The sequence below is a fragment of the Podarcis raffonei genome, chromosome 4 (genome assembly GCF_027172205.1).
Source record: "Podarcis raffonei isolate rPodRaf1 chromosome 4, rPodRaf1.pri, whole genome shotgun sequence".
NCBI lineage: Eukaryota > Metazoa > Chordata > Lepidosauria > Squamata > Lacertidae > Podarcis > Podarcis raffonei.
In genome coordinates, this window is record NC_070605.1 from 59,627,516 (window position 1) to 59,639,074 (window position 11,559).

General features: G+C 40.2%; 1 protein-coding gene across 1 annotated transcript in view; it reads right to left on the bottom strand.

Annotated features, from left to right (window-relative positions):
• Positions 1-11,327, bottom strand: part of USP9X (ubiquitin specific peptidase 9 X-linked) — a 67,566-nt gene extending 56,239 nt beyond the window's left edge. Inside the window, exon 1 of the mRNA XM_053386905.1 lies at positions 11,221-11,327. The gene's annotated coding sequence lies outside the window, so the exon portion shown is untranslated. The remainder of the gene's footprint in view (positions 1-11,220) is intronic.
• Between the last annotated feature and the right edge of the window lie 232 nt (positions 11,328-11,559).

Genomic DNA, 11,559 nt, shown 5'->3' on the forward strand with positions numbered 1-11,559 from the left:
TATTGAAAATTTCAAGAAAGGTAGCAGAATGTAATAGAATATGTGATTTTAATTTTCCAAAGCTTGAGGCTGAATTTCAGGCATTTCTAATGGTAACATATTGCAGTATTTTAGTGTTTGCACACTAAAAGTAAATACAATTAAATATTAATCTTAAATCCTAAAAACTGGTAACACAGCTTCCATGTTATGGAAATTTCTACAGCAAGAAGACAAATCGGGGTCACTAAGAATAGATCATTCATTGTGTTCTGACATGTTGCATGGCTTTTGCATCACTGTTAGCAAGTTAGTTTAAAACCACTATTTCTACTTACTGTGAGTTAATATTTTGCCAAGATGTAGAAAGTTTACTGTTTCATAGAAGAAATGACACATTAGATATAATGGAAATAATCCTTCAATTCTTGTCTAGCTACTTACTGAACACTGAGAGGTATCAATTCACCATATCCCTGTGCAGGTCACAACTCAGGGTACTTTGCACTGTGTTTTCTGGACCATTCTGAAGACTTCTGAATATTAGGACACAAGTCTTGCTGCCCCACACTAATGCAGGCCAGTGTTAGCAACTGAGATATGAAAGCTAAGAGCTAAATGGCACCTTAAACTTAGGTTATGGGCGCAACAACAGAATGTTTAGGTGCACTTTTAATGAATGAACTGAAGATAAAATATTATATTCATTTTTCACATGATTTAGTCCTCATTTGAAGACTGCAAAAAACAAAGCCATGCTTCCCTTGCCCACCCCTCTGCAGTTTTAACATGAAATCATAGCGCAAATGAAATTCCTTGTCACAAAACGCATCTAGAGCAATGGGAGTTTCAAACGCAGCTGCAGGCTATAACTCCCTCAGTGCATTTTGGTTATGTATCAGAGTAGCTTAGTAAAACAAAAGGGTCCAGGTACATTAGCTACCTCTGCCCTACCATAAAGCAGAAAGGACAGAAATACAAAAATTTGAAAGGCAAATAACTCTATAAAAATTGGCTTCCTTTAATATCACAGATTTGTTCATTAATTCATAAAAACCTTTAACACTGCAAAAATTACACTGTTAGGAAGTACAAGTTACTACATTAACACTACACATTAACAAAAGCTGTAGATTATTTGAAGTTTTCCATTGCCATGCAAACAAAAGATTTTATTTGAATGCAAACATAAATAAAACACATGCTGAATGCAGTGTTCAAAACTCCCATTGTTCTAGGCGCATTTTGCGACAGGGAATTTCATTAGTGAGAACAGTTTCTGAGCTCTGGGCACAGTACTACGGCTAAGATTCCAGATTAAAACTGCATAGTGGAAGGAAAAGAGGACCTTTTTTTGCCTCCCCACCTCCAGCTACTCTCTGAAGACTGGAGAAGAAACCCTCTTAAGAATATTAGGGGGGTGGGCTTGGGAAGGACTAGACCATGTGAAAAATGAACATAATATTTTAGCTGCAGTTCATTCATTTTCAGCTTTGTATTCTTGTTATAAAGAATCACACCTAGACATTCCATTGTTGCGCCCATAAACTATGCTTAAGGTGCCGTTTAGCCCCTAGCTTTCATATCTCTGTTTCTAACACTGGCTGAATGTGTGAATTCTCATAAAGTTATTAATCTGTTCATGTGCAATGTTTATTACTACCATAGATTATTAGCAAGTTAACTCCCTCTCCACCTTACAAGATGTCAGGGGCAAGCTCCTAGTTAACAAGTTCAGCACATTATTCATGGTGACCCAGACACATTTGGAGCTCCCCAACCATTTGTTTTTTTAAAAAAGAACAGGTAATTTATTATATTTAAGATTTTTATTGGCCTAACAATTAAAGACTCTGGGGTTGGGTCGCCAGAAATGTTAAGGATGGCTGAAAGTATTGCTTTTATTATATTTGTGACCATATTATCAATGGTTCTATTGTAAGCTACCAAGAATTTGACTGAAACTGGACAAACACTTATTTTCCAAAGTTAGGACCACATGTGACACCTCTCAAACTCATTATTTTCTCTAGTCTCCACCACTCTTCCAGTTAGCAAATGTGAGAAACTTCCCTACTGCCTTTGAACCAACAGCACCCATCTCAGCATAGAAGGAGAAGTCACTCAGAGTATTTTTCTACAAATACCCAAGCCACCTGGTTCTCTGGCAAAGATGCCTATCAGCACACAAATTACTGCCCCAATTTCTTCCTGAATATTGAGAACAAACGTAAGGGCTTTTGAATGTTATCCTGCTGAATTTCATAAAGTATATTCTCCAACACTGTACCACAAACATCATTGTGATGGCAATCTTCAACACAAATAAGCCTAGATATTATTGTAAACTTTTAGAACCATTTTGGTTGAAACGTATACAAATATTGTAAAAGAAGTTTTTAAAATAAAACTTACAACATAAGCCCTCCCTCTCTCAAGGAGAAAAGGAAGCGGATGTTCTTTCTCTAAACTTTGGAGCAGCAGAAGTAGTGTGGATACTCTGCTATCCCCAAACTTGAGATTAGCCTTCCCACAATAAGCATTTATGAACATTGTAGTATGGACTTAGGGGCATTGCTGTTGAACTACCATGTAATCTCTCCCAGTACTCAATCAGTATCAACTCTCCTGGGATTTATGCCCATTAGTTAGAGTCCTGCCTTCTGGGGCACCAGAAAACAAGTACTGTACGTATTCACTCTGTTTTATCAGACAACCTTCAGAAAGTTAAAGCATACTATCATTTCCTCTTCTCAATATTCTCTCCTCCAGGCTGAAAATATCCACTTCCTTAAACCTTTCTTATAAGGACTGTTTTCCATACCACTATCTTTCATTGCTCTCTTTTGAACCCATTTCAATTTTCCTAGATCATTCTTAAATTAAGGCACCCAGGGTTGCTCACAATGTACCAGATGAAGGCTGACTAGTGCAGAATAAAATGGAAACTAGTATTTCTGTTGACATGGAAACTTTCTGTTGACTATGATTCTATAAATGCCCCAAACTACATCAACCTTTCTTGCAGCTGCATCATGATACTGACTAAATTTCAGTCAGAAACCAACTACATTTTCGCATGCCCAATTGCTAACCCATAAAACACTTTATTGCTATACCTGTGAATCACGGGGGGGGGGGGGTTGGCCTACATCCATAACTTTACATTTGTTTCTGTTGAATTTCATTTTTCTTAGGTTTGGCCCAGTTTTTCATGCTATAAAGGTCATTTTGATCCTCCACCGCCCCCCGTCTTCTGAGATGTTTACTATTGCTCCAGAGCCATCAAACACCCCACTCAAAACAAGTTGCTCACATTTCCCCTTTTGGAAGAAGACTGGGGGGGGGGGAGTTCAGCAGATTCACATTTTCCTTGTCACCCATTCATCATCCTTACTGAGCTGTTGTTCTATAATTTCTCTCCTCTTCCTTTGAATATACCTTTAAAAGTTGTTTTTGTTCTTTTAGCATTCCCCAAAAGCACCAGCTTATTTCAAGTTTTAGTTTTCTTGACACCACCCCTACAACTTTGGGCCACTTATTTGTACTCACCCTTGCTTACCCTTCCTTCCACTTCTTTGTACTCTTTTATCTTCAGCTCCTTCCTAACCCTTTCTTCCAGCTACACTAGTTTCTTAACCTCTCTCTCATTTCTCTTCTCCCCCCCCCCAGAATTGTTTGCAATTGTGCCGTTAGTGACCCCATCTTCAGGAATTCTCACCCACATTAGTCTGCTTTCCCCATTGGCATATCCAGCCATGGAATCCTATCCAGTGTTAGAAACTCAGATATATAAGCTAGGCACCAAATGGCACCTTAAACCTAGGCTATGGTTGCCACAACAGAATGTCTATTTGTCGGGGGTTTGACTAGATGACCCTTGGGGTCCCTTCCAATGCTACCATTCTATGATCTCAACTATACTACCTGACTGTAGCTTGCTCTTACTTGTCCTAGTATGCAATAAGGAGAAACACACCGTGGAAAAAGAATTAACTATAGACTAAGGCAGAGGTTTTTAAACTGTGGTCACCAACCTGGCACCCAGAAATCTCCAAGTAGTCACAACTGGACCAGCACTAGTAGTGAAACACAACTGGGGAATTTCGAACACTGAACCTACCTAGCATTTTCTTGAACTTATTGAAATTCGTTTTCCTATAATCCAAAGATACCCGAGGATGCTCACTTTTGGCTTTAAATAATTTCATGAATTTCTACATTACAAGGTCACTTTTCATTAACCAACTCTTCCCTATTGGTTAAGATCAAGTCAAGTATAGCTGACTCCCTCATTACTAGACATTGCCTCAGTTTCTTCTGTACTGGCACTGATTGATTAGCGCATGTCCAAAAGATGCATGACATCCTACCCTACAAGTCACTAAAAGGGTGGGGTAGGACGCGCTTATACACACTCTGCTGAGGCACATAGGGGCTGGGAACGGAACCCCCACGAGAAATGGTTGTTGACTGTACCTTTAATGCTTGACTTCATGCTTACCTTCGGGTTACTGAATTGTGGCACAAGCTCAACTTACAGTATTTACCTCAAACAGGTAAATATTAGGGATCGATAATTAACCAACATAATCGCAAACTTCCAAAATGGAAGAGCCATATGTCTATTTCATTGCATGCAACTGCCCTCCTGGCAGAACTTACTCCTCTGTCCACAACATCTATTAAACACAGTACTGCTGTTTCAGATGACCTGTTGGTCCTTCTCTTTCTAGAATCTGATTAGCCCTCAAGCCAGACAACTGCCACCCTCCTCCCTTCCCCATTCTGGTTTACAAGCAATGATTCTTAGCCATGGACACTAAGCCTGCTTCTTGTAATGTTTCTGGTACACTTTCTTGAACTGCTTTGAACATATATCTGGCACTGTTCATTTCCATCATGAGTCATACAAGAAACCATATACTGAATGCCATGTACACTTCTAATAGCTTCATACCCAATAGCTAGAAACCATAGGTAACAAAGACAACCAACCTAGTCCCTATTATAATGAAGCCAAAGTACACATACAGGAATCGCCCCATTTACACGTGATCGACTCACACACTACCATGTATACACAAAGCACCAGGAAATAAATAAACCTGGAAATGGCAGGAGAGAGCTGGAGAAGAGACCCTCCCCAGATCCCAAAGAGGATGTAAAATGAGGAAGCCCCAAAAAGACTATAGGCACAGTGGGGCTTTGCTTAGGATGCTCAGCCTCTCAGTCTAACAGCTGGTGTGTGCAGTAGCAGCAGCCACTTTTCTGCAAGTCCTCCGGCCTCCAGCCGGCCCCCAAGCTTCAATTCTAGTTGTGGATATTTTTAGATACAGTATTTTTGATATGGATTGAAGAGAGAGCAGCAGAGAGGGCATTTAAAGGGTGTTTAGAGGGTGGTCCCCATTTTCTGTTATGAGCATGGGGGCCTGCAACATAAACCCCGTCTAAGTGGGGGTGATATCTGTAACTGAATAATTCACATGTTTTTTACCCTTGCTTATCCATCTCTGTTCCCTCTTTCCTCCATGTCACTGCAAGCCGCTTGGTAAAAGGATAATTGGTTGATTGATTAGAGTGGGGCAACAAGTTCCATACTGAAAAATATAAAATGTTAGATTGCAGTTCTAAGTTCAACCAATAGTTAACTTGTTTCAGAAACAACACAACCCAAGCAACAAGTAGTATGTGAGCTACTAGTTCTGAGCCAGCAGTGACTTTCCAAGCACAAAATGGAAAGCTGTGCTTGCCAATCAAAGCAGTCTACAACTCTTTTATACTTTACTTTTGGCCTCAGCAGCGCTATTTTCCAAGCAAATCATTTGCAGAGCTGCAGCTATTGGCCCAAACCAGTGTTGAATGACTTCTGACGCATCAGATATTCCTTTACAAAAGGAAAAGTAATTCCAGAGGCCTGTATGGTAACAGTTCACAAACTCTGGATTAGGATCCAGCCATTATTTGCACTAACCACCAAACTTTTCCCTGTCCCAAGTCCTCTACACTTTGGCAGAGCACTAAGGGAAGGGAGAAGAGTCAGAGCAGTATACTGTTTGATCATCCCACAACCAGTCTGACTTTAGATACAGGCAAACTCCCATTTACATGGCAGTAACATTCCAAGGCACTGCACATATCAGTGAAATTGTGTATAATTGAAACCTATTTTAAAAGCCTGCAAACACTCATTTGAGCCTTTTAGTGACATCTTTTTGAAGTTTCCAGGTCACTTCCAGGTTCGGCAGATGAGCGTATAGCCGTATACACTGTCACACACATATTGAATGGGGGGCTGCCAGTATACCATCTACAGTACAGTGGATAGGACATATTTACAAGGACTTCTGAGAATCTAGCTAGCAAAATATTTAAAGTACTTGTTGCAGCGACCAAGTTAAACCCACAAGTGGATAGGATTAGTTTGTTAATATTTCATGAAGTTTTATCAAATATCTAGAATTCAGGAAAAGGCAAGAACTGGAACCACAGAAACATGCATTTGTAGGCTTAGAAAGTACATTTAAGTTATAGTAGCGTCATTTTTTATGTTGAGGCAAGAACATCCACACACAAAACATTCTCAATACATTAATTCATCCAAAGAATGGAGCACTTAGTACTTTACTTCATCAATTTACTATCACTCAAGAAGGCAAGTGATGCTACAAGGAATTGTAAAAAGGCCTGCACTGTTACCCATTCAGCCAGAGCAGCAAATGTAACAAGACCTTTTCATCAGGCCCCCACAAAGGGGAAATAAATCTTAGCATTGTTTGCACCAGGTAACTTGTCTGCTATCTCTGCAGGAAACGATAGGCTAGACATCCAAACAAAAGCATGTAATATTGCAAAAGAAAAAATTGGGGAGAAATTTCATCACAACCAAGATTTTAAGGGAAATAGCTGGTATTTAAAATGCACAGTTCTTGCACAAGTTCTTTCCAAGAAAAGAATGTATTTTGGATTTTAGATGAACTGCTACAGAATGTATGCACATACAAAAATGTTTTAAGTTAAGGAAAATAAATTCATACATATCATTTCTGAATTGGCAGAAGTCTTGTTACCAGTGCAGAAAAGTGTCCATTGCACAGGTGTAGTAACTTCTTGTGTAATGACACCACTGTAATTCAGTCATGAAAGGCCCTGCAGAAAGGCTGCAGAGTGGGGTGATGGCAGAAGATCATGAAAGTAAGGGTAATTAGCATTACCATATGTGCACGAAAACCTTAATTTCCCCCTCTTTCAGGGTATAAAGACACAATCACAGCTGTAATGGAAATAAATATTAACACCAACTGCCAAGGCCCATAAATGTAACAGCTCCAATAAAACATAGGCACACAAAATAACAATATGATACCATTTACTGACACTCCTATAACTACAAATCACAATGTAAAAGTAGATAAAGAACTACAAGCAGACTGCATACTGAACAAAAGACAAATAGACTGCAGAAGGGCACAGGACAGCAATCAGTTTGCATCAACACGAATACTTGTGAATCAACAACCCTTTGCAGAAAAGCTATAGAACTGGGTTGGTTTAAAAAAACAAACAGAAAAAGCAGCATAAGCCACAGGACGTAAAGAACTTGACATGGGGACCCAAGTGTTGGACTATGGTAGCAGTATTATTGTAGTTTTAACTTCTACACTTCACAATTTTCAGCATTTTTACAAAATGGTAAGTGACCCTATTTCTAAGGAGACACTTTTTTATCCCAAGCTCATGACAAAGCAACCCAACCTACTTGGCGGGGGAACCATGTTATTTTCTGTTCTCTTGCCCCAAGACCTATCTAATGGACATACTGACATCCTGCTTAAACTGCAGTATTAAATTCATATACTTGAAAGTAAGCGTCATTAAATTTAAGAACTTGCTTCAAAGTATATTTTGGATCCACGTGTTAATTAGGCAAGCAGAGTCCCACTGACCTCAACTGGACTTGGAACTGTAAGCATGCAAGCTGAGCATACATTGAAAATAATAAAAGACAAAATATTTGAATAGTTAAACTTGTATGCAAGTTCTCTCTCAGATATGCTTTTCTTAATAAAAAGAAGAAAATTTTAAAATACACTGAAATTTCATAGACACATACTTCCTGCTGAAACATGACAATTTACCAGCTTGACAAACAAGAGTTCTAAAGACATAAAAATACAAATGAGAACAAAACTTCAAGTATTCCCTGTAAAAGTTGTATATACTAGGTTTACAACAAAAATACCAAGGTTTTCAACTATCTTTGAAAGTCAATATAAGAGAACAAATATTCAAGACATGATACTTGAAACTGCCATTTCAATAATAACTTTTAAAATGTCACTTTAGAAAACCTTTTCACTAAAGTGTTACCAGATGTCTTAAATGACTTTTGTCCTACCTAGTCAATAAACGACCTGTTACTCTTCAGAAACTGTTATGAAACCTGCTACCATCCCACAAAAGAATGCATATTCTTGACTATTGTCACAGATAGCTATTTCTTACTCCAGATACTAGCATTTATAATATTGATCTTGTAACAATTCCAGCATTTTGAAACAACTATGAGTCATGATAATATAGGATCCTCTTATTTCCCCAAGGAAATGTATCCCATCTTTTCATTTCACAATGAAGTACTCAAAGCAGATAAAGGTGACATTGTAATGTGAATATATCATAATGTTTATGATTATGTTCTAACAAGCAAAGAATTTAGTTGTTTTCCCATGACTGGTCCTCTAAGATGCTGGCCTTCTGTAATAGGAAAACATTATTAGAAGGGTAAATTCAGAGAGACATTGAACAGGCTGCAAGTGAAGCAAAGACAAAGAGTAACACAGAAGATATTTGTATGTTTCTGCCTTAAAACCTATTTATGAAAAGCATAGGGGGGGGGGACCAAGTAAAAGATGAAGGAACTTATTGCAATCTTTTAAGTATGCTTTTATAGTACAGCCAAAACATTATTTGGAAGAAACATCAATTGATTTTAAATGGATATACATCCAAAGAAGTATTTGTAGCACTTTAAGTTGGAAGAAAGTCTCAATTCAAAATCAATGGCATTTGCTTCCAAGTAAAAATGTTTAGAGTAAGTGTGAGTAATTTTTTCAATCAACACATGAAAAAATTATCTTGCAACTTATTCCACATTATAGTAATATAATTTTGTTCAAAACAATTCATAAATTTCAGTTATATGTCACCTTTAGCTCCAGATGTGATGGAAAATATTTTTTCATATTCTAATACCTAGTTGAACCTAATTTTCAAAATAATGTTCTTAACCACTTTAGGAGATTTCAAAGAGCAGAATGAGAAAGCATTTCATAAATAACTTCAGAAATTATTAAAGCTGATTGCTGCTATTAGTAATTGATATTCAGTGATTCCTTATTTTTTTAAAGGACTGTGTAATGTTTATGGATTTTTGTGTTTTTTATCTATCTCCTTTCTTGTAAACCACCCTGTGCCTTTTGTGCAAATCAACCAAATAAAATCTGCATTTTCTAAGTTTTATCCACAATTTCCTGAAGTGATGTACATATTATTAAAGCTCTAAGTCCAGAACTCTTAAAACCCATTCTTCCAAACATTTCTTCTTAGCTATAAATGATAAAAGCTAAATACAACATAATTAGAAGACATTTGCAAGCATAAGTTGCAGCACAAAAACCTGATGAACTTAAATGATATTGGGGCCATGTCTTCACACAGTAGATAGTGACAACTGTATTGAACCACACCCCCACTTTTAAGTCTGTGTTGAAGTTCATTCAAATATTATTTGTATCAATATCGTATGTTAAATACACGGTGCAAAATTAGGATGCTGAAAGAACAGCACACTACTTCATGTCTTTTAAGACTGCAATCCTAAGCAGTAACCTGGGAGTAGGTGCCACTGAACTCAGTAAGGCTTGCTTCTAAGGAAGCATGCATAGGACTGTTGTGCGAGTCAAGTTTGAGGTGTCTTGAAAATCCTTTGTTGTTGTTTAGTCATGTCCGACTCTTCATGACCCCTTGGATTCTTTACTGCATATGTCACCCAATCCTCTGCATGCTTATTCAGAAGTCCCACTGAATTCAATGGGGCTTAAGTCACAATTGTATATAGATTTGTAACTCTCCAGTCCCTTATCTATGTACAATAGGACACATTTTGTACATGGTCTGAAAATAACTACCCCAATAACATTAAAACTAAATTCATCAAGTAAATTTGCTGTGACTGCACACCTCTCCATTAAAATCAATGGGAGCCCAGACGCTAATTATATCAAGGTAAAATTGCAGCCTAAAAATGCTTAAGCATCTCACAAAGCAAGCCTGTGTTCAAAAAGCCACTATGTCGATTATTCATACAACATATCTAGGAGATATGTTCCCGAGTTTGGAAAAAAAGGTCTTTCAAAAAAAGACAAACAAGATAATGTGAATTATAACGCATATTTTGCACAATAACTAAAATGTAAGGGGTTATAAACCACCAGGACTACACAAAGAACCAGAATATAATTTTCTGGAACCTAACGGAGAAAGGGTGCTGAATTCTGAGGGCTTATCCGGCAACACGACGGCCTTACTGGAAACCAGGAGTGCAGCCATGACACAGCCCACCTGCGCCCATGACAATAATGTTTACAAGGAATGCGAATGCGCTGGGCCTGGCGGTTTGAGACCGGATTTAGAAAGAAAGAGCTTGAGCAGGGCCTTATTTCCTGGCGTAGCCCAGGCCTACACGATTCCAATCACTCCACCTCAGTAATGGCGTTTGGCGTGAAGTGAAACGAGACTCAAAAGGAACTAAACGCCGGGCGAAGCTGTGCCGGGAGCCCCTTCCCTCCGCCGCCCCTCCTTCGCCCCGTTCCCCCGGCTACTTGAGAAAGGGGGTCAGGCGAGAAGCCGGCCAGCTCTGCGGGGCCGTGTTTCCCCCTCCCAGGGACTGCGGATACCGGGCGTGCGCGCCCCATTCTCCCGCAAGGCCCAGGACAGGCCGGGCAGAGAGAATGAGGAGTCGTCAGCCATTTTCCCTTCTCACTCCAAAACACACCGACACACGCACGGGCAGGCATTTCCCAACCCCCCAAGACACGCTGACACACACGGCGAGGCGCCCCCACCCCGCAGGTTCAGCCCCCTTGTTTTCCCCACAGCGTGGCCCCCCTTCCTCCTAGCCCCCCACCCTGCCGCCGCCGGCGGCCATGGCAGCCCCAGCGCCTTCCCCTGCTCGCTCACCCCCACACAGCGTCCCCTGTTTCCGCTGCTGCTCCTCGCGCTAGTGCCGAGGCCCGCTCCGCTCCCGGGCGCCGCCGCCGCCGCTGGCTCTGCTGGCGATGAGAGGAGGAGGAGGAGGCTGCAGCGGGTGTGGCTGAAGAGTTTCTCATCCCAGGCGGCTGCAGCCGCAGCAACCAGCGGGGCTGTGTCTCATGCCGGGCAGGAGTCGAGTCGCTGCCGTTACTACTGCTCCCAGGGAGCCGCCCGACACGCTGCGAACTGGGCCGAGTCTCCTTTCCCTTCCCTTTTAGTTTTGCGTCACCAGCTGTTCGGTGGGGCCGCCGCTTCCCGGCGACGGCC